The sequence below is a fragment of the Falco biarmicus genome, chromosome 7 (genome assembly GCF_023638135.1).
Source record: "Falco biarmicus isolate bFalBia1 chromosome 7, bFalBia1.pri, whole genome shotgun sequence".
Taxonomy (NCBI): domain Eukaryota; kingdom Metazoa; phylum Chordata; class Aves; order Falconiformes; family Falconidae; genus Falco; species Falco biarmicus.
The window spans coordinates 54,944,926-54,969,322 of record NC_079294.1 but is presented as its reverse complement, the minus strand read 5'-3'; the positions used below and the strand labels follow the sequence as shown (position 1 = coordinate 54,969,322).

Here is a 24,397-nt window from a genome sequence, read left to right as displayed (position 1 = left end):
ACCGTATTTAACAGGAATTAGAATCAGAATGTGTGAATGCAGTGTAGGTAGAATTAGTTGAATATTAGACATTAAGTAGGGAATGAAAAACAGATTTCCATACCAGAGGATTTGTTTAAAATTTTTTCCCACTCAGCAGCTGCTCATCCTTACAGGTGATAGAGGCCCCCTTTCTAGAAAGTACTTGTGCAGAAACAGAATCAGTAGCTTCACATATGTGAGTGATTCTGCCTACCTAAGTTGGACATGAGTTCAGATGCCATCCTGACTAGGCTTCAGTCCTAATAAATATACCTGCCAGCAAATTTTAGTGTGCTAACTGCTGCCATGGACTATGGTAATGGAAAAAGTTCCTGACAAGCTGCAAAAAGATTTGGGAAGGTCAAGAAGAACCTATTAAAGCAGTTGAATTTGAGTCCAACTGGATACAAAATAATTCAAAATGAATGACATGACTTTATTAACTAGTGTGGTTTGGAAGAGCACTGGAATGAAATTTGTTAGTGCCTCTACAAGGAAGTATGCAATATGATGTGATGATGGCCAAGGCTTGTGTGACTGTGGTTGTTACACCACCTAGCCAGTAGGCATGACTGCACCTGATTTGGCACTCTTCAGAAGTGGACAGAAATAGCTGTTCAGACAGCTGAATGTCTCTTCCTATGCCTGTGAATGCCATTGTTTAAATCTGAGAGGAGTGGTTGAAGCTGGATCTCTTGCATCTGCCAGTAACCCAGCTTAGAGAGGCCACCACAGTTTCATGACAATGTCTTAAGTTTATCTCCCCTGGATATGGATGTCTGGGAGTGGACCATTTTTTCTTCATTCAAATTCACATCTCAGTAAGGATACTGCAATCACAGAAAAAGCCCATAAGTTGGGAGTGATTAAAAACAATTTGGAGACTTTCATATGACACATTCGTGAAAAATCATGCCACTGAGCTGAGACTGTAACTAACTAAGATAATGAGGTTACATAAAGCAATGAATATCACTACAAACATTTTTAGTGCTGTCCTATTGAATAAGAAGATGGCATACCATAAAAAAATAATAAAACAGGGGTTTACAAAATATCTCTTTCTCTCATCTAGGTAACCAAATGCAACAGGTTATTAATCAATCTAATGACTAAATAGTTAAATGAATTACAATATCTTCTTACTATATTCACTAGGCCAAATAACTTTCTTTTCCAGACAAATACTTGATTATTAGTTGGTGATAGAAAGAAAGTTTCTGCATACTTTGGGCATACATCATATATTCAATTTAAAGACAGACAAATGTTCTGGGAAATAATGTTTTTATTCTGAGGGTACTTTCCTACTTCTAACAGTGAATTACTCCTAAGATTGTCTCTGAAAATCCTTGAATGCATGGATTTATACCCTCAAACTCAAGAGGTTTTTTACTATGGCAGGTGCTACTTACACCCTCCTTTTGACATAAGAAAATGAACATAGAATGGATTGGTTTTGTTTCCTTTGTTATTGGTCACAGTTCTATGAGGGAGTTATATTTCTGACTGAGGTCTGAGATATATATCATTAATGAATACAGGTGTCTATGCTTTAACATGGTCTTCTAAATGAAGGGTCACCCTAGCAGCTAGAATAGCTTCACACATATGCCTTTGGAACATAAGAGAAAGCAGAGGAAGGATTCATCTTTCTCATAGTCTGAGTATGCTAGGGGCCAGAAGCTAGCAGATTGAGAAAAGAAACTTGTGCATCTGGACTACCAATAGGATCACAACAGAGAAGTGCCGAACTGACTTGAAAACTAACAAAATCTGTGAAACAGATCTGATCTTTTGAAAAGCCAGTGCAGACCTGCAGAAATGACAGAGCAGAGAGGCCATGCTGAAAACTCCAAGTGCAAACTGACTACATCATCAGCAGTCATGGCAATGGGAAAACTTTCTGGATTGACAATAAATAAGCCGATCGGGCAAAATAAACTCAGCTGCTTCACAGGTCCACATGCAAACTTGGAGGAAGCTGAAATGCACAGCAGAGACAGCTGGCTGTTCCTGAGGGTGGGCCAGCTGCCAGGCAGCTGTGACAGGGGGAGCCAGACTCAGTAGCCACCCCTTGATGACCTGGGCTACCCTGGGATTGACTGATATTCTTTATTGGGAAGGTAGAGGTTGAATATACTTTGTGCAAATAGCCATAGATTTTGTTAATCATTATTTAAATATATCTATACAGCCAGTGTCCCACAGTCTGTTGTTTGTATTCCAAAATAATCAAGAGCAGAAGAACCTCTCAGTAAGAGCACAAGAAAAGGTTTAACTAATTTTTTCCCCCAGAGGGAAGCTGGAAATGAAACTCTAAGCAAGAGCTTTGAGAGGTGGTTATCTTGCCAAAAAGAATCATAGATATTGACACTGATCCTCTTTTCTGCCAATTTAGAAATTTTGGTTTTGAGCTTCTGCTGTGATGATTTTTTTTTAAAAAAAAAATTCTAATGTGATTGACTGTTTATTTTCTAAACGTTTAATGCCTCCACTAATACTCTAGCTTCACATATGGAAAAGTGCATGTCTGGATCTGGCGGGTCATACTTTAAGGACCCATTTCAAAGACAGGCTAACATTCTGATCACAAAAGAAGACTGTCAGAGCCACTGCATAAGCACAGGTCAGCACATTTGCAAAATGAGATATTTGTCTTTTTTCAAAGATTAGGGGTATCTCTTCAGTGAAGTGTTAGAAGACACGTAACTGCAAACACTGCCAGCTGCCCCTGCTATTGCAACAAAACTAAACAAATATTTTCATTGTACTTAGACAAAGAAACATCACTGACACACACACACCCACACCATTCTCTTGTTTTGTTACAGGGTGTTATAAAACAGGAGAGCACAAAATATATATTAGGGTGCCATCTCTCCTAACATTCCTGGATTTCAGAAAGGAAAAGATGAGTGTTTCCACATATATTGTTTTTTCACTGTAGTGAAAAGAATGAAAATAATTTTCAGTATACAGAGTGTCTGCACCTGGGGCCTAAATGAAGGGAATGAGGTAAATAGTTCCAAGTAATTAATGTAAATGGCTCAGAGGGGCCACAGAAGGAAAGGGGAGTTTCTCTAGTTTAAATGTTTGCATTCATGCTTTGCCTAAAGCAAAACAAGCTATCTGTCTTCTGGTTTGCATTTTCCCAAAGAAAGCTTCCATTTGTCTTATTGTCATTCCAACATGTGCATCATTTACAGCTTTCACTGCTTGAAATATGCAAGTACTGTACAATGCAAGATTTCTTCTCTGAGCTTTTAAGATTTTCTAGAATTGTAGAGTGGGTTTTAAAAAGTGAACCACTAAGGGCAGATCCAGTTTAGAATGTGTTGGGTGATTTTTGTAAATGGCTACAGGTCAGAGGCTTTGGTACTGTGGTTTTGCTGTGCAGTGGAATCTCCACCCCAGAATGAAGTGCATTGCCTCTTTTCACACTTGCGGGAAGAGGGTCCACCACAGAAATTACCAAAGCTGATAGGCTACATGCAGATTGGCCATTATTAAAGACTGAAGAAAGGGTGATGGGTCTTGAGTTCCATCGGTTTCTGACATTCTGATCCTTTAATGTGAGCTGTAGAGATGTGAAAATCTCCAAAATACATTTCTGAGCTCTCTCCTAGAGTTAGAAATTTATGCCAACCTTTTCTTACAAAGCAAGGGAGTAAAAGTATTATCTGTTTTTCTAATAGCTCAGGGAATAGAGGATTAGTGATCAGAGGAAGTCTCTGTTCAAGTCTTAACACTTACAGAGGTTATTAAATTTGCATTTCTCCCATTTTTAGAACCTCAGTACAAAGGATGTGTAGGTGAGACACTTCTAGTTTCTCCTATGGAAGTGAAAACACTGCCCACCAGAAATACTGTGATAAAAAGAAAATTAAGTGTGACTATTTATCTTAGTGTACTCATCAAGGTTGGTTGTTCAAATTACTATGAGATATGAGATAAACTCCTTGTCTTCAGCCTATCATTGTGTTCCCCTGTTACATGACTCATATCAGAAATATTTTCCATCCTTAGACTGCAGGCATTATCATTTCTTCTATTGAAGAGAATTGCCTGATGTGTGGGGATAGTTAATTTTGCCAGCTCTCACAAAGACAGAATTTCATTTGACTATTTGCATGGCAAGCCTGCAGTCACAGTCCTAGCTAACATAAAGTCCCCTTTGTATGATACAGTGTACAAACATGCTAAGGGACATGCCCTAACTTGCAAGTTGATAGAGTGATGAATTTGATGTGGAAACTGGAGATGAACAGGCCAGTAGAGCTGTTGCAAAAGCATGGCAAAGAGTCACAGCCTTTGTGACACCCTCATATATAATAAATATCTTCTGTAGACCTGGTCTGAAATAGGGTTAATTTTATATGACGTCTGGATCTCAAATGAGTGACCACTGGTGAAAGTCCTATTATCTGAATTCATGTTTAAGAGTACCTTCTCAGGGTAAGTATACAAATTCAGTATAAGAAGCAGAGTAATTGTTAGAAAAAGTTTAGACTGGGAAAACTGTGCTTCTGCAGTGTATGTTTCATCCCCTCCCAGCAAAACAACCTAGTCAAGAGAAAGTGTCGTTTTGCTGTTGCAAATGTATAGGCTTTTTCTGACACAGTCATGTCAGTCTAAGATCACACCTCAACACATCCAGGACTAACAAAGGAGTGCTGACAGAAGCCTATAGCCTAGTCGTGGTCTCATAGGAAAGGTCCTGACCTCAGAAACGTTAACTCTCCTCACACTGCTCTGAAACAGCTGTATTGCAGTTCCGATTATTAAAATAAAATTCTTACCTGTCTGAGGTTTATAGACTCTACCCTCTCTAGAAAGAGGTAACATTTCTCAAGCATACAGAATCAACTCAATTATTTCTCATCTGTACTGATGGGAACACAGTTTTATATTTAAAAAGACATATACTGTATATTTGAGGGAAAAACATAGCAGGACTAATTTGATTTAGTCCATTGTATCTAGGATTTTTTCCCCCTGCTAATTCGGTTAGAGAAGTATAAAAGAACAGATAGCTTGGGAGTATGGCAGAGCAATCTGCCAAACTACAGGCAAAGGAAAGTAAAATAAAGTTAAATCCTTCTCAACAGAATTCCAGATAGCACAATGTGGGAGCATCAATTTCATGTAACTAAAGAATTTTTGTGAATAGTTAAATTACTTCTTTGGAACAATAAGCTGTTATCCAACTTTGAATGGCCTTGCAACTAAAAATACACTCTATTTAGTATTTCTTACAACTTGTTTTAGACAGCATCAATAGTTTTCTCAGAAGATACTATCACTGTTTGGCAGAAACATACTTGCAAAAATAAACTAAATCCAGAAAAGTTTCCAGGGATGAATTTGGACACAAATGTGCATAGTGGCTCTTGCCCATATCCAAAACAAAACACACTAGCTGTACAACAACTTTCTTTGCTAAATATAAACATCCTAACATTGATAAGCTTTACAGGAAGAGAAACTGATTGCCATATATTACTACCATCACCAGTATTTTAAGAGCACCCTCTACAGTCACAAAACACTAACCAGGAAAAGTTGATTCTACCTAAAGAAAACAATATTAACTGAAAAGTGGAGTATTAGTTCAGTTTATCAGTACAGTTTTAAATCTGTATGAACATCTCTCTGTGTGTGCTTTAAACCCCAGTAAAGATGAGCAGGCTTCGCATGAGTGGGAAACATAGAACCTACTTCATCACTGAAGCCTCCATATTTGAGAATTTAAAATACCTTAAGTATTCTGCACTGGCTCATCATTAGGCTGTAAACTTCTCTTAAGACAATGGATGGTTGTGGGATCTGAAATGGAAACCTGTACAAGGCAGTGTTTGTTGTTTTCAAAAGCAAGCAAGGAATAAACCATGGCAAAGGCCAGGATGAACTAGTTCCCCTCAGTTTGTGTCATTTGTGTGTTCGCTCATGGTTTTAGTTCTCAGAATACTTTTTGTAAGAGTTGTGCAAAAAAAGTACTTAGCTCACAAATGGAACTGAAAAACGTTAAAAATCTCCATGAAATGCTTATTATATGCATGTACATTCTACTGTACAAACACATCTTGCTTGATTTGGGGTTTTGGTTAGCAGTTCCCAAAAAACACACGACAATTCCCTCCTGGAACTTCAAAGCAAGGAGAGACAGGGTAGAGTGTGCCTCTGCAATCTTCATACACTAATTCTTTTCAGCAACCTCTCAATTTCATGCAGTCCATTCTACTGGCTCCTGACACGGTAAATCTGACGCTATGGTAATATAATTTTCTGTTATTGCGGTGTAACTTTTTTTAATAGTTAAAAGTCTGTCTTCTGTTGTGCTTTTTTTTTTTTTTTTAAATATGTACTGGACTTTTTTTTTCAGTTAGGAGAGAGTTGATTTTATTCTGCTATGGTTTCCACCCTTCCAAATGAGTAAAAAAAGTTGCATGTGTTTGCTACCTTTCTTTTTTTTTTTTCTCCTTGAAAAAGAAAAAGCAAAGGATTTCCATATCACCCATTCATTTTCCCACGCTTTTCCCTGCTTCTGTTTCCAAGTGGTATGTTCAGCCTTGAATATTTTTCCATGTTCAATTTTGAATGACTGTTTATGTCATATTGAAGCGAGTAGGACTAAAGAAGGCCTTTTAAGTTAAGGACATGCTTAAGCAGTTTTCTGCATCAGTCCTGACAAAACAAACCTATAAAGGTTGGAAATTCCAGTCCTCTAAAACCTATCTTCCTTAACCTGACATTCTGGGTCTTGCCTAGATTTGCAAAGTTACAGGTATTTTCTTAAGTCTTCAATGCATCAGTAGTTAAGATATTGGAGGTGAATCAGGAGTGATGCTTCACCTTTAAAGCAGAAGGATCAGTATCTAAGTTGATCCTTAATGTTTCTTATCTGGGATGTCACTGAAACGTTTATCGCTCTTCTAAAATATCGCTTCACAAAGCTATTTCAATTTTATAACCTCATTTGATTAAGAAAAGTGGCCAGAGATAAAAACAATCTTCAGAATATTAAAGATAGTCTTTATTTCCTGGTCTTTCTTTTCAAGCTGCTCAGGTGCAAGTTCGTCAAAGGGTCAGAGCGGTTAAAATCACTGGAGACACCAGGTGGTGCTATTGCACAGCAGCAGAAAAGCACCGCCAACGTACCGGAATTCCGCTGGGATAAAGGTTTTGGATCAGATATTGCTTTAGGCTTCCCTAGGCTTGGAAATGTTTCCTTATCTTTGCCCAAAAGGGGGTGTGTGTGTGAAGCAATAATTAACATATTCATGCATACCTACAGGGGAAAAAAGTCAGGTTTTACATGGGATAGTGATGATTTTATCTCTGTTCCAAAAGCTACCTGGTTCTGAACTCAAGAATAAATTTAACATTTCATGTCTCTTGAAATAATTTTAATTCAGTGGGAATTAGGAGCCTAAATTCTTTACTGGATATTGGCCTTAGTTCTCACCAGGGACACACACACATTTCTAAGAAAACTGAATATAAGATGCAGTGTCTGCGAATCTTCATGTGACTAAAAGGATGAGTTAACAGATACGCTAAACTGAACAAAACCTTGTCCTGCTATATTTTTAGTCAACAGTACATTTTAAAACATGAAAATATTATTTTTGTTCTTCTGTTCTGTCTTCCTTAGCACACTATATGTGTGTTAAATTGCCTGCTTACCCCAAACCAAGATAATCTTTGATCTACATTGTAAACAAAAGGAGGCTACTTAAAGGTAAAACAAGATTTGAAATTAATATTTCTGAGAGAGACAGAACATATTCTGTCTCCAGGATGCAATTTCTGGATGCCAAGCTTAAGGATTCAGACCTTAATTTTGCAAATATTTATGCTAGGTTAAACTTTAAATACATCAAAAATGCTTACATTTGCTTAACCTCACACGTATGCACCTTATTTCAGCACGACAGATGGAATTGTTAAATTACTCAGAAAGCTCCTGCATTATCTTGCCATGATATATGTTTTTGGTTTCAGCATAGCACATTCTGTATTCTTTTTTTGTGATTAAATCTTTTGTCTGTTTTTTTTTTTTGTTTTAGATTGTACAGCATTTTTTGGTATCTGCATGGAGTGCTACATTCCTAGTACAAGGTCCTAATACTAAGGCTGTTGTTATAAAATAGATAAGAGCAATAGTTCTTAAGAGCTCCATGCATAAAGAGCATAGGAATCTTTAATATAAGCATGGGAAAGCATAATTTACTACTTTGCTGTTTCTGCGATAATCAATGTTTACGTTTGCAATGACTGAAACAATGCACTCTTTTAAGCTTCCTTCAAATAAATATATTGGAAATGCCAACAAATTACTAACTTTATGTATTTGTGCAAAACAGAGACTCAGTCTATGCTACTCCCAAAAAATCTAGTCTGTTCCTGCAGTGCAGGCACAGCTAAACCCCAGCAGGCTGGACTTGACCAAGAGGAGCTACATAGAGCACCACAGAGCAGATAGCAAAATGGTTTCTGGATCTTTAATGTACATGCACTTGGTAGTACCTAGGATTTCTGCAGGCTCTTCTTGGAAAAACTTCTTTTGTCATTGCTAGGATTATTTGAATAAAGCTATTCAAGGGAGCAAGACTGTCATTAAGGTGAAGGAAGAAATGTGAATGTAGCCAGAAGTTGTCCAAGGAGAAGAATGGGAGGTCAGAAAGTCCTGTGGTGGCTAGATACAGAACAGTGTCCAAAATCTTCAACTAAAGTTCCTATCAGTACTAATTATTCACTTAATTACTGGACTACATATTATTTGATAAATGAATACTGAAACTATCATATTATGTGTGATCAAACTTTGTGTTGTATTTTCCCCTCAACAGCTTTTGAAGTCAATAGTACCTTCTCTTCATCTCACCTTGCAACTTTGAAATCTCACTCTTGATTTCTATGTACGTAAGTAAGATTAATAAATGTACAGTCTTATATTTAGTAGGAAGAGTATTTGTGAACTTGAGCTAACTAAAATGAAATTAAATTATATAGAAGACAAGTTATAGTTTAAATCTTCAGCTCGTAACTTATCATTTTGTACATTTCATTTACTGCATCTTATTCTCCTGCAATGTAAACATGTTCCTAAATAGCTACCCTAATGGCTGGGATTATTCAGACTTTTTTTAGAATATTGTTATACAACTCTCCACATTGCGCGCTTGGGTTAGAGACAGAGTGAACCCAGTGCTCTGGGTTGTATCAGCAGTACCCTGTGTGTTTGACAGCTCTGTATGGGAGAACAGAGAAATGAGAGAACAAGAGATGACAAATGTAAAAGACTGGGGCTACCCCCAGAAAGAAAAAGGGGAGGAGGGAGCAAAGCAAGTGAGAAAGAAGAGGAGAAAGACCACGGTGAAAAGACGGGAAAAAAATCAGAAAGGTGGAAAATAAAAGGCCCGCCTTTCTGGTTAGTTGTCTTTCAAGGAAAAAAGAGAGGTCATAAATTAAAAAGCATCTGGTAAGAGTGTAAAATTAAATTCCTTCAAATAACCTAAATCCTCCTCTAAAAGTAAATTTACACCACAATAAATTTGACATTTAAAATAGAACTGTTCCTTGTGTTCTATGATAGCCAAAGTGTTCTGATTTTTATAAAACGGTATTTTCTCATGCTCTTATAACTCAAAAGTTCTTTGTTGTTTGTTTAAATGGTTGAGATACAATTTGAGAAAACAACAAATCAGTGTAAATAATGGTAGACTAGAAAGAAGAACTGAATCTGCAAGACTGGTTTCTTGAAATAAGAAATAGATAAAAATGTCTATTCAACACCTTACTGAATACAATAATAACAGATAATTTTGTTACTTCTTAAGTAACAGACATCTAGTATTTTATAATAATTTGAGGAAATTTGCTATATATATTGCAAAAGATGAGTCAGAAGCAGTGTTGCAGAGTAATTATATACTGTGAGAAAGACTTTTATTTTTTTTTTTCTTTCCACTGTGATTATTGGATCAGATCCTTTCCTGCAAGGAAACCAGGGGTCTGTAATAAAGTGTCAAAATTCAGTTCAGTGTGTAGTTGAACAGAAAGAGACAGATGCATCTTGCTAGGAGCCAAGCATATAGCACTAATAACCCAAACTTTCAATCCAGTCTGACTCAATGCAAAAGGAGAGCTGAATTTTAGGGAATGCTGCTCAGTACCCGGGGTGTGCTGGTGTAGCTAGCAGCTGGAATTAATCTACAGCACAAGCTGCTAGAGCATTACTGTTTGTTTTTGCTTTAGCTGCATACTCCATTTTGTATTGTATTTCACAACTGCCTGATAATACACTGCCTGGTCAGAGAGGCATTAATCAGTGTCGAGCCAGTTTTGTAAACAAGGACCAAAGCCTTCGTTTAAAGGAGAGGAAAAGAAAGTGGATGAGGGGTGGGAAAGGAAATGGTAGCCTGCACTGAGATGATATTCTGTGTATGACCTAACGCTGCCTTCGGTGCAATTTTAGCATATTGCTGTGTTTGCATACACTCTTTCAAAAAATTCTTACCTCACTGGACCTTGTATTCTTGCAGGATTGCTGCTGGACTACAGCTCTTAGTGAACAAAGTCTTAATGTTTGTAGCATTATTTATACCAAGTACTTCTAAAACTCATGTTCAGAATATGCCAAAAATCTCTAAGAAACTGACAAAATGTTTGACTTAAACTACAGTTTTAATGAAAACTTAAAGGGTTTAAATTAAGCTTTCCTCAAAGGCTTATAGAATGTAGAATAGAACTTGGAGTTAAAATCTAGTCAAAGCTCTCCTCTTCAGTATGGGATGCTCATAGCCAATATAAGAGTTTTAGCAATTGTGCTGGTCTACCTTTTTCCCTCTGTTTATTTTCCGCCCCCTGTAATATGAAAAATACAATAAAATAAAAAGAAAAAAAAAAAGAAAAATGGCTTGGCCTAATTATCATATGAAATATTTTTTCTGAAACTCAATACAGAACAAGAGAACAGTTTGCTAAGCAGTTTAATGCTAAGCACATCAGATAGCAATTGAGCTGTCTTCTGAGCTGTTACGTGATAGGTAATAATCATGAAAAAAATTAATTATGGACTATATAATAATTCCTAGTAGTCGTCATAGCCTGGTTGTTTTAGCAAGAAATGGGTATTTCACAGGTTTTTTTCTGGTTTGCTTCTAAATGAATGGAAATGTATTATTGTATAACGTCATTGATTAACACCTGTTTTAATTAACCTCTAACAATAACCTGAAAATTATAGGTGTATACACCTCTTTAATGAAGCATTTTGGTTTTTATTGATTTCAATTCCTACACACGTTACTAAACTACAATATGAGGCTGAACAAACTGTCAGCGTATTTCTTCACACTTTAATTGTAATAAAATACAGCCCTGTACATGTGTCTGAGTTCAGATGAAAACTTTGCCTCATAGCTCATGTAACCCTGAGGACAAAAAAAAAAAAAAAAAGTTTAATTACTTTGTTTCTTTTCCATGCCTTGTTTCTCAGTTTTACCAGTTAGAGGGGGTGGGCAGTAAACTTCACTTGCTTTCTGAATATTATAGTGCAAGGAGCTAAGCAAACTAATACATCTTTAACTTAAACAGCTCCAAGATTAGTCATGCCCTCTGGTTATATGAAAAAAATATATGAAAAGCAAATGTTAAATGGTAAAATATGTAAAAGATCGAGACAGCAACTCAACTTTGGCTGCTCTGTCTCATGAGCATTTTCCTGACAAGTCAACTAAATGCCAAGGGCAGAAAAATCCATACATCTCTGACTTAGCTTTCAACAACCATTTTGAGGGAGAATTAATTTAGTATGTTATGCAGAGGTGCGTTTTTCCACAACAGAAGACTTATAGCCCCTGCCACACCTAATACTTCCATACTCTCAGCAAAAGAAAACATTGTCAGATGTCTGCAAACACCTCAGTAGCTGCCTCTGTAGAACTGTTTATAGTTTGTTCAATTCCCAGTTTACAGTTCTTTCTACTTATTAACCAGCAGTATACTGTTTTATCACAAGCTATTGCTGTCAGTTGTTCCTTTTCTGTCTCCCGGTTTTGCTTTTGACTGTTTCTTGCAGCTGTAAATAGATCCTTATGGAACACTGATTTGGAATACTACTGAAATACGTGTGTTTTTAAAATTCTGAGTGCACCTCATTTTCCCATGTATCACAGATTCATGTGAACTTTAACTTCTTTTTCCCAGCATAGAACCTAAAACTAGGTACAGCGCCCCAGAAGTGTCAATATTGATGCTGTATTGGGACCAGTTACTTTTCTGATTGAACCTCTTCTGTTTATACACCCTAATTAAGACAGGGACATTCTCTACAGAAAATCCATACAATTATATACTATACAATCCCATACACTACTGTTTGCTAACTTGGCTTGTTTTGTCAGATGTGTAAGTAGCAGAGCAGCTCTGACAGAAATTTGAGCAGTGAGCTCCAGCACAGCTGGATGTGAAAAGAGGATGTGTGCCTATACATATTCCTGTAGAATGACCCTAAGTGGCTTTCATGCATATATACTGGGTGGGGTTTTTTCCCTCATGTTCACTGAATTTCTCGGTTCTAGACATGGACCTACAATATTTTGTTGTGCTCTTTCTCTCCTCTAACCTTTCTTCTTGACAGTGCTGTGTGATTTAAGGGGTTCAAATCTTGAGAAAAAAATTCTGAGGGCAGAAGAAGTTATCTGAGGCCCAACTCTTGTGAGATGCTTATAGGCACTGTATTCTTTTGTGTGACACTTGTAAACCACAAACCCTTAGCACCTAGATTTCCCTTGCACACGGGCCTGGGGAGAGAGGCACGCTGGCAGCACTTCAGCTCTCACTGTAGATGTAGAATATTCTGGAAACCTGCGGACACCTTGTGATATTTCCAGTTTAGCTGAAGACATTGTGGAAATCACCCCAAACGCTTCAGGCCGCCTGGGCGCGCCCAGGGGCGCTGCCGCCGATGCCCCCCGGGCAGTACGGGCACGCTGCCCCGGTGGCTCCAGCCTGCGTGCTGCGGACCAGCGCCTCACTCCTTCCCCCTTACCTCCGCCACGCGTTCCGAGCAGCCCGGCCCTGCCCGCCCGAGCGCTGCCTCAGCTCGTCCCGCCGCCGGGAGCCGCGCCAGCCGCCCCCGCACGCTGGGAAGCCAGCGCCAAGCCGAGCGCCCAGCGGCCTCCCGCTGACAGGACCCGGGCTCGGGGCCGGGCTGCCTCACGGCATTGTTCTGGCCGCCCCCGGTCGTCCCGGCACCGCTCGCCACAGCCCGCAGCGGAGGAGCGGGGTGCTTTTCCCCTCTGCGTGCGGTTTATGGGTGTCTGTCACGGGGGGGGGGGGGGGGGGGGGGGGGGAACCAGCCTGAGGAGGCGCCGCGCGCCCCCTCAAAGAGCCCAACCGGCGCGGGCGGACGGGCGGGAAAACGCCGCGCGCGCGCGAGGAAGCCCCTCGCTCACCTGAGGGAGCGCCCCCCGCCTGGCTCCTCCCCGGCAGGGCCCGGGCGCGGCCCCGGTCCCGGCGGCTGTGGCACCCCCTCCCCCGCTGGAGGGGGCGGGCAGTCCGCGCTCGGCTCCGGCGGCGAGCGCGGCTGGCGGGGCGGCGGCGAGAGCGGCACGAAGTTGACGGGGATCCCCCTCTGAGGGCGAGGCGGCTTGGGACGGGTGAGGAGAGCGGCGGCGGCCGGTTGTGCCGGGAGGTCTGGGAGCTGAGGTGGGGGCGGGCGCTCGTCGCCCGCTTCTTCCCGCCGAGATGGCCGGGGCCGGCCGGACAGGGCTGGGTCGCGACGTGACCGGAGCGCGGTGGGCACAGGGGACGTCGCCGTGTGGCGCCTCAGGGGCTGCCGCCCGCGGCGGGGCGCCGTGGCTGGGGGGGTGGCTCCCCTCGCTGAGGCGCCCTGGGTCGCTGGCTTCACTCCTCCATCTCGCCCCGTTAAACACGCGCCTTTCCAAAGACCAAGGACGTGGGGTTCTGCCAGGCGTGAGGGGAGAACAACGCGGCTCTCCCTGCCCGACCAGCTAGCTGGGAACGCGCGGAGTCTGGCGGAGCGCCGGCCGTGCCGGGACAGGCCTTCCCCCGCAGCGCTCCTCGGGGCTGCGCTGGCGAGCGGCGGCTGTGCCGCCCCCGGGGCGGGCGTGCTGAACGGCGGAGCGGGGAGGGAGTTGCCCGGAAAAGAGTCTCCGGTGAGACTTCAGGATTTCTTAGTCTTTTCTGGGGGCTCTTTTCCCCTGGTGCGTGTACCGGCCGCCCCGGAGCCGCGGTTGCGGTGCCTCAGCCCGGGGTGCTGCTGCCGGCCTTCGGTTTCAGGTGAACTCGCACCGTCCGGGGCGGAGGGGCCCCCCCGCGGGCCGGGAGCCCCCCGCGGGTCGCCGAGACCGCGGTGTGTCGGGGGCGCCGCCGCCTGCCCGCACGCATTCCTCCAGGGATTCCTGGCATTCCTGAGCTGAGGGCGCTCAGACTTCATCTCCCTTTTATTCCACGAATTAGCGTACTTTTGCGAAAGGGTGTGTCCACATTGTGTGTGTTCTTCTTCATGGGAAAATAATGGCAGTTCAGCCATTTATTCTTCTTCCCAATTAACTTGGCATCTGATATAATTTATATCCCTCCCATATGATGACAACTTTATGGGGAGATCAGTGCTGTGATAAAACTTTTGTGGTGAGTTTGGATTAGCATCTGCAGTTGACATAAGAATAGTTGTTATGGCTTTTATCTTTCTCCTGTTTTTCTCTTTAAGCATGTAAGTGGTTTTAAAATATCACTGCAGCTCAGTTTGAAAAATTGTCGAAGTAGAAATAGCGGAAACCCATCCTTGAAAGTTGCTTTATTTATCTGAGCATGTACACTGTGTTTAACTTGTGCGCAGTCATATAAAATGCTTCGTGTAGATGAATCAGAAACCCCTTAGGATGTAATGATTTGTGATATACCCATATTAATTTGATAGATTCAGTGTCTGATGCTTATTCTGACAACTGTCTGTCACATGTCTCATAGTTAAGGCTGTTTTTATAGAGATGGTTTTATCAGAACTTTGAAACGTTTATAAAAACATAATTAAAATGGCAAAACCAAACCACTGATTACTTCTTAAAAGTGCTTTGTAAGAACTTGTTTGACTAGCAGTTATATTTTCTAGAAATGCCATGGTTATTGAATTGTCTCATTTTTTTTCCTCATGTTAGGCTGAGAATAAACGTGCTTGTGCTCACAGTGTGTACCAAGCCAGATGTGGTTACTGCTGACTAATGTAAAAGTATACCGAGTTGCTATAAGCTTTTTTTTTTTTTTTTTTTTTTTTAAATAGAGTGTTAGTTTGAACTCAGGTCTCTGCTTTTGGGAAAAGATTATAAATGGAAATGAAAACTTTTCATACAGTATTGGAATGTACCATTAGTAGTGTAGTAAGCAGCATGTTTTACAAAGGAGTTGAAGTTTGTTGTATTAGGAAAGGCAGTTATACTGCTTTTTATTGTATGGTATTCTTCTTGAGACATAGCTATACTTCGTAAAACAGAAAACTCCAAATTAGGAAGCAATACTTCTAACTTTTATTAAAAATTTTCTTAGAATATCATTCACATAAGAGAAGATTTTTATTATATTTTTTCAGTTTAATGTTCAGATATAGTTTAAAAAAAATGATATGAGATGATTAAAATGCAGTGCTTCAAATGATGTGTCTTATAAAGGGACTGATATTTTTACATTTTACAGTTTAGAGGTATTTTTGAAATGTATTAATCGTTGGAGAAGAATTCCTAGTTGGTTTACATACACCTTGAATTGCAACTGACATTAACTGTTTCTAAATCCCACTTCAGTGCAAACACACACTAGAAAGGATTATTTTAGCAAATATCAGTAATGTTATGACAGTAATGAAAAAGGTGGGTTTACCTCTTTGATTACATATTCCAAAGAGCCTGTCTTCTCCACGGGTGTATCACACAACTGTTTTTATTCTCAGTATCTGACTTAGTTGTGTTTTGCTTTTGAATTTATTAAATGGGATGACTGCTTAGGCTGTCTGAATTACCTCTAAGCAAACCAGCTTATTTTAATTTCTGTTAATTGCATTACTAGATCTTACTGTCACTAGTGAAATTCTGAGAATGCACTTAGGTTCCCCTGACAGGGTATATATGGGGGACGTGGAATTTAATTCACTGCAAAAATGGTCTGTGGTATATCATGTGTAAGGAACTTTACCTCAGTAAAAGCATGACAAAGCTGAAAAAAAAGAATTTGTGACAGTTCCTTCTTCTAGTTTACCGTATGTAATAGGAAGTTGATCTTTCTGGGAGTATTGGTGAAACTGGTTTGTCTGGGCTCTGCAATGTCACCTGAAATGTGTAGTTGAAATGGCATGACCTCAAACTTGAATTTTTAAACCTCTTGTCATGGAGCAACGCAAGATTCAGCCTGGACCATAGTGGGCAGGTTACTATTTAAAAATAGCTACTTAAGTATTTTGAAGCCAAATAATTCTGCTGATGTCAGAAACTAAACAGAAGTAGACCTGCAAGTTTCATTCTGCAGCTGCTGTTTGACCATTTCTGCTTTTTGAAGTCACAGTCATAGTGATGACGATGTCATTGTTATCTGGCCTTTTTACTATGTTGATAACCTGAAAACCTGTGTATTAGTGTCAAGCGCATGAGCCTGATTATGCAAAACAATGTTCAGCCTATGGCAGTGCCTGCTTGTGTTAATAGAGGGGATCTAGCAAGAATCCAGTCAAAATCACTGATGCTAATAGATTTCTGAGAAATGGCAATGAACACTAAAATAATGGGCCATTTTTCCCACTTACTTCACCCTCTATGCAACTCTGAATGGCAGTAGAAACGATGGATCTACCTGCTGTCCATGTATTCAGATACAGCAGGCTTAAGGAGTTTTTCTTTTCTCTGTCTGCCTCATTTCTTCCTTTTTAGGGATAGGAGGAGGTTGTCTTCAACCTGATCAGTTCAGTGCTATGATTCAGAGCTGGGCTTTACAAAGAATACATCCTTACAATATAGGGATGAGTCTTGAATGTGTCTTCACTGTCATTCAGTGTTGTGTCTTGAATGGCCAGGATGAGGCAAAGATGTTTGAATTCCTCCTGTTTTGTTGCTAGGTCTCAACAAACTGCATACTGAGGAAGACTACTGACGATGCATCCTCAGCTTAGGTTTGGTGGTTTACAGGGTTTTTTAATAAGTCTTGAATGCTGTATTGGTAGGGTGTGCAAAAACTGAAGGAAAAATATTGATCTTGTTGTTTCTGTTCTTACTTGGCAAAAGAATGGAAGATCCTCCCACTGAGAATGCTGCCATCACCAGGTTATTGTGAGAGCTAAGGTGCTTCACGTGTTCATGGAGTGTTTATTCCAGGCATGTTTATCTGGAAATGTTAATACATTTCAGAAACTGCTTTGGCTTTGACTCTCTGAGTGGAGTTAAATCTGAATGGTGGTAATTTTCAGTATAGCCAAGCATGAAAATTTAGTGTTTAAATCTGAGAAATTAACGTGTTAGGAATGCATGTGGTACAGATTTAGTGGAATGGTAGTCATGGAATCACCACTGTTTGGGATTAGAGCTCAGTGTATTTGCTGTGACCTTGTACCATCTCTGCCAACAGAGCTGGCAGCCTCCTTGAAGGAGTTTATCCAAATGTAGGCTTATAGCCTTCTGTTTTGTGTGAAATAGAGTGGATGACAAAATCTATAGCCAAACATTTTAAGTACATAGTATAGTTTTTCCATAAATGCCTCTACATTTTTAGCCAAATTAATTGTTTTAAATTAAATTGATCCATCTTTTGTATTTCTGTGATGCATTAACCAGATTGACAATATGAAATTTAAAATGAATATTCTAGAATAAACTTTTCACATTCTACTTGTTTTGGGTAGAGAGAGAACAATAAGGAATTAAGGTGATTGCAGAGAATGTCTCAGAAAGCACTTTGACTTAAAAAAAAAAATCAAGGAGATTGGTAAGACTGGAAGATGCCTCAATTATTAACACAATAGCCCCTTTCTGTGAGGGTCCCTGGGCATTCTAGGGGTCATTACCATTCAGGTAGCTGACTCATCAGTCTGAGTACGACAAGGGTTTGACTCCAGGCATTTGCAGAAGTTCATAATTCTTTAGTTATATGTACATTGCACACACCATTTTAATGTAGCTAAAATGTCGATGTGGAAACTATATAAATACGCCATGAACAGGAGACTTGCTGGCTAGGCTGCCCATGCTTACGCATTCATATAGATATGTGCCTATGTATTTCTGTGTGTGTATATATAATCTTACAAGGCTTCTGCAAGTGTCTGTGGGAGTTTATGTAGCCTTTAGGAGTGTTTCAACCTGATTTTGATTTCTATTGAAAGACATCTCTATGAGCTGATGAAGTTTATTAGAGTGGAAGATTTATGTACATAAAAACACTCTCAAGTGAGTAATGATTTGTGATCTGTTTCAAGATAAGAAGTGGTGGGTAGAGTTTGAGCTTTTATACAGAGGTGGGGGAATGTTTTCAGGGATGTGAATCAAGCTCAGAATATTTTGTTAGGCCTTGTTGCAACTGGTAATGGGTTGGAGTAAGTCTTCATACAGTCATTTGCACACCATTAGCTGTTACATGCAGGGAGCAAATGTTCAGCAGTCACAGCTTTTATTTACAAGAACAATCGGCATGTAATGTTATGTTATAATTTCACAAACACTTCAAGCCTCATAAAGAAGCAGCCCTACCTCTCTTATTTCCCCCCAGTAATTATGCTATGCCAGTGTGAAGCTGAGAAGAGTGGTTGCTTGTGGGAGCTGGTTAAACCTGTCCTCCGTGAACAAGCGGAGTACACACCAGGCAGCTTTGGCTGCACAGGCTTTGTAAGCCCTTCTAAGTGGTGCATCTCCTGGTGGAGCAGACCAGCACACTGTGAAGCTCCTTTCCTCTGTGGAGTTAGTTATCTAGCTTGTCTCTTCTTTACTCAGCTTATGTCTCTCGGACTGAATGTGATGATATCATCTCGTCTCGTGGTGGCTGGGCTCAGGGCCTGCAGTTCTGACTGTGTGTTTAAATTTTAAAATGCATGGTTGAGTTGGTTGAAAGAAACTAGATGGGTGTGAAGCCAAGTGTTTGAAGAATACAAATGTAATTAAGACAAAGTTTAACAATAGAAAAATGGGAGCCATAACCAGCTTGAATACACAGGAGGCTGTGGCCTGATGTTGGCTGTGTACATATGACTCCTAAAGTCTGGTTTACGTGTAGATTTTGTACTTAAGTACTTGCAAACGCCATAGAGATTAACACTTTTCTGTGTGTCTTTATGCAGATGAGACCTGCGTCTTTGCGTGCAGGTGTACTCATAGCTCATCCTTAATTTTATTTAGGAATAAGCTATATTTATATAATCAAGATTATGCTGGTTGCATCTGTTGTGTTGCTGTAACTGTAATTTCTGTAGACAAGGTTATGTCCTTTTTTGGTGGGATTACTGAGAAGAAGGTCCAGTGTTATGTCACATCTAAAGCCAAGAAATAATTTTTGGAGTAGGGGAACCTGTTTAATTATTAATTTATTTTAGATAGTAGTATAAATAATTTTGTGTTCCTGAAGCACTGGCAAAACTGTTTAACAAAGATTGCCCTAACTCTCTTTCCATATTTTTGAGAAGGGACTCTTTATTTCAACAAACTTGAGGTTTTTGCCTGAGCCTCTAAAAATATGAACAGGATACTCGCTTGTATTTAAACAATAGTGATATCATTGGGATGTATTAAGATAATTTCCTTTGGAACAAAATACAAAGTTTCTAACACTGACAATTGGAGGAAAATGTAGTGAAACAATATAGACTCTCTTGTGGAGTGAGTGTAATTGTATCAGATGTTTGGACACAAACCAGCTATTGTATTTGAAATCACAAACTGCTTTTAGAATCTGTAAGTATCCTTTTGTCACTCAGCTGTTGTTTCTGTCAATACTTATCAGATATGAACATTTAGAATTTGATAAACTAGGAGAGAGTATATAAAATAAAATTTCCTCTTAGTGACTTTTATTACTTTTTTTAGTTTTAACCTTCTCCTTTGCAAGTTTGTAATAGAAACGAGGAAAAATTGAACGTGGTCAATACTTAACTCTCTTAAGATAAGTATAATGTTTTGCTGCTTGCTTGCTTTTTGTATTTGAAGTTTATAAATGTGAATTGTACTGCAGTGGTGTCAGGATACTTAAAGTGCAAGTAGATAACCTCAGCAGATTGGATTCTGTGTTAGTGGCAAAAAAGAGCTTGTACAAGTGTACATAAGCCTGTGTGGGAGTGAAACAGTATAGTAGTACAAGTACACTTCTTCAGGTATTTGTGCCTGCATAAAGCTTGTACCAAAGTAACTAGTAATAAACAAATGTAACCCATCTTCCTCCAGTGACTTAACTAGTATCGCAGTATACAGGACCTGGGACTAGTCAAGACAGGTGATGTGAATTAGTCTGTTGGAACTGTATTTCAGATACAGGTTGATTTCCTTTTTAGTATACTTTCAATATGTTTTTTGTCTCTGTTTCCCTTTTGTTTATGATTTGGGAGAATCTGGAAAATAATTACTTCAATAAAGAAAAAGAGGCTTTTTAATAACAATGTAAAACATATTGTAGTGTCAATCATTTAGAATATTGGAGAAGTTTGGGGTTTTCTTAATATTTTTATCATTAAAAAAACTTCAGTTTCCACTCAGTAAGCAAGATTAGTAGGTCATGCCATGTTTCCTCTGGGGATAAATCTTGTGAAATTATGACTATGTTAATTGATACACAGCAGGTTAAGAAAATTAAATATATGTCCTTGTCTTCAATCAAACTTTGACAATTTATGAGACCTGAGTATCTGCCAGAATGTCTTGTTGTTGCCTTACAGCTATTGAAGCAGATTTTCCTTTTGAAAAAAACTCCAAAAATAAAGCAACAAAACCTGCTAGTTGTCACACAACTCAAGCATTTGGCTGATCTGTCACATACTTTCATAGGATGAACAAGACGTATTACATTTAAGACACTGAGACATCCTCACACACAACATTTTTCAGTCAGAGGGAGTATGAACCAAGCTGTAAGCAAGCAAATGGTATTTTTTTTCTCTAACTGCTGTTGTTAGTTCTTTCTACCGACAGCCTTTATTAAATGCAGTTCTCTTCCTGTTGTTGAAAGGGTGGCTATTAATATTGTTTTATCAGCTGAGCATCTTAATAAGGTAGTTTAATATTTGGTGGACAGAACTGAAACTGAAATCCTCATCTCTAAAGCAGCAAATTCAAGACTCATCCACTTCGCTATACTGCGTTGCAGGAGAAATTAATAAAATCATGTGTGTAGTCCATGCGAACCTAAGCATGGCTGTTTGTTTCCACTAACAGCTATGGAAGAAAAGTGGTATTTGGAATTTTCATCTACAGGAAATTCTAGCATGCCATCCCTACGCTGCCATCTAAAATCTGAACAGAGAACGATATTTTTCGCAGAATAGAAATGAAAGTAATTGATTCAGAAACATTGAAGTACTCACTACAAAAATGTATTACAGTGATGGTGTGCTTCCTTCTGCCCCCAGACTTCTTTATGGGTTCCTGGCTGGACTTCCTTTTCCATTATGCACCCAAAGCCATATGACTATCATATTTAATCACAGCTTTGTCAAAGGAAAAAACCCAAACAAAAGCATGTTGCATTTATGGAAGGTGCAGACCTACATGGCTTGCTCATGTGGAGGCTGGAATTACTGCTTTCAACAGGAGGCTTAAGTGACCCACTTGCCATGTGGGTGTGGGGTCCTCCAGCATTTACTTCTCTATATGGGCACCATGCACACCTTGGATTGGCAATAGGTATGAATTTTATTGCAGGTAACAATGCAATGTGTGGTATGCCGTGCTGGGACCATAGTGGAATGCAGCAGGTCAAACCTTTGTCCTTCTCTCTTAGCACTGCACCAGTAAGTAATATAGGTGCATGCAGGGACTGTATCTAAGGTAGTGGAAGGGATCTAGTACTAGGTTTAGAAATAGCTTGTGCAGTTCATTATATGTAATGGTTTTGGAAGAACATAAATTGCTAGCTTACTTTTTTATGAAATATGTAAGATTAATTCTGTTATAATAGTAGGACAGCCCTATCTTGGAGGCTGAAGAGATACTTTGATTTGGTCTTTTGTTTGTGTGATACCAAGCATAAGTCTTTGTGGTGTGGCACTGGTATATGGCGTTCTGAATAATCATGCTATATAGCTTAGGTTCCCAGCAACTCATGGGTTTTTTCAAGCACAGAATTTTTCACAGTCGCTTTCATTCCAACAAGTACGAAGAAGAGGTGGGACATGAAGCTTTCAGACTGCTTTTAAAGGGAATGAGTATTTTAAAATTCAGTGGTCTGTTTTCCAGTTCTTCTTTTATAGACATTTTAGGTAGGTCTTTGATGACATCAGAAAAGCTGACCAATAATAAAATAAATCTCTCAGAGTAATTTCTTTTCCCCACTACTGCTTGCAGAGACCCTGCATATACCTGCATATAGTTAGGACATGATACATTTAGAAAATCTGTGTAGGCCTGTTGAAAGTTTTGTGTTTTGAGGGCTAGGCAGGGAGTGGCAGTTTAGACAGTACAGGGACAAGAAGAAACTGCTGTGGAAGTTTTACTGTGTTCTATAACTATCATAATTTTCTTTCTAGTAATTGTAAGGAGTGACTGACAGGTATGATACAAATATAATTTTATATAGACAAAAACCATGCTGGAAGTAGGGCAAAAAGTCTTAAATGGAGGTAGGGAATCTACTGGAAGGATAGCGGACTTGTTTCAGATCTTTCTGCTGTTGGATGTTGTCAATTTGCTCTTAAGTGATTTTCACTGTTCCTCTTTTACAGTTCCATTATCTGGAACTTTAAAATTTCACTTTTCTCCCTTCTGTTCTCCTGTAAGCAGTAGATCAAGTAAACTCAACTATCCCAGAGCTATCTTCCATATAGACTAAAAGGGACAGCGACCCAGGCCCATTTTTCCTTTTGCAGAAGCCTCGGATTGTAGGTAGGATTGGCAGTGATAAAGTTTCCCCTCATGTTTGTGAGATTGTGTTCCACCAAGTGTGAAAACTTCACAGTTTTGTTCTTTCCATGAATTATCCTGTCTGCTTCCTTTTCTTTTCCTTCCTCTTCTCTCCTAAAGTTATTTCCTGTCTTTTTTCCATAGCACTGTCATTTGTTATTGACCTAATACCCACTTTGTCTTCATGTGATATTGCTGGTATTTTCTGAATAGTCAGCTGCATAGAGAATCCATTATTTAGCTTGGAGAGCAAGGTCAATATTATGTAAAGCTGGAGGAAAAATTTTATAGTTCCTTCCTGGAATTTTGCTGTGCATGTGTAAAAATCTGGAGTAAACATCCATAATCTGTTACATCCCTCTTTTCAAAAAAGGCACTGATTAAATAATATAGGCAGTGCCTTTTTGTTTTTGGTAAGAAAATTTGGAAATCCATGGAACCAAATGTAATTCGATAATTTAGCTTTTAATAGCTTTACATTTTCAGAATTCTGAAAGTTCACTCCTCCAAAGAGAAGACAGTGTGGTATGCCCTAATCTTCCTTTAATGAAAAATCTTCAGCTGATTCAGTCTTAGGAGTTCCAGGATTATGATATTGGATACAAGGGAGTTCCTGTTTTTATATCATCAAGGGAGCCAGGAAGTGGTCTTAGTGCCATAGGAAAAGTGGAAATGTCAGATCTGTTTTATTTTTCCATATTCCTTCACTAGTTGTATGCAAAAGAAGCATACATGTAATGTGAGGCAATAGCAGTAAAGGATCTGTGGCTCTTCAAGGAGGCCAGGAAACATATCCACTGGTGGGACAGTGTCCCCTCGCTGCATGCCAGACAACATCTCTGCCTGTATTATATACCACATGAGCCCTGCCTGTCTGGCGCAGCTAGCTGGCTCACATGCTGGATGCAGAAAGTGTGAGGTACTTTATGGCAGATGTATTACAGGCATGCTTTGAAGGAGGATGTATGGGCAGGATAAAGGGCAAGCTTCATATACAGAGCATGGCATTTAACAGGATTGGGAAGGCTTGCCACCCCCACCCCTTTTTTTTTTTTTTTTTTTTTTTTTTTTTATAGATCTGTCCTGTACATTTGGCTAGAGAACTGAAATGGATGAGTGGACACAATTCCATGCCTTTGTGAAGCTGTAATGTTAGGAAGGCTGCAGAGCTGTTGAAGGGAACAGCCATGTCTGGCACAGGAGTATGTTTCTCAAAAGCACGCTTTTCTGCTCGTGTTGGCAGGGAGAGAAACTGGGGTTCCAAATTACAG

The 24,397-nt window shown here is 39.6% G+C and overlaps 1 protein-coding gene and 1 long non-coding RNA gene across 6 annotated transcripts in view; one reads left to right on the top strand and one right to left on the bottom strand.

Annotated features, from left to right (window-relative positions):
* Positions 1 to 13,596, bottom strand: part of LOC130152321 (uncharacterized) — a 38,530-nt gene extending 24,934 nt beyond the window's left edge. For both annotated transcript variants that reach the window (XR_008822949.1, XR_008822950.1), the window contains exon 1: positions 13,488 to 13,596. This is a non-coding gene — a long non-coding RNA (uncharacterized LOC130152321). The remainder of the gene's footprint in view (positions 1 to 13,487) is intronic.
* Positions 13,552 to 24,397, top strand: part of CGNL1 (cingulin like 1) — a 63,894-nt gene continuing 53,048 nt past the window's right edge. For 2 of the 4 annotated variants that reach the window (XM_056345678.1, XM_056345677.1), the window contains exon 1: positions 13,553 to 13,691. The gene's annotated coding sequence lies outside the window, so the exon portion shown is untranslated. Of the gene's footprint in view, positions 13,692 to 24,397 lie in introns of all 4 variants that reach the window. The other 2 variants (XM_056345679.1, XM_056345675.1) reach the window with 2 other exon arrangements.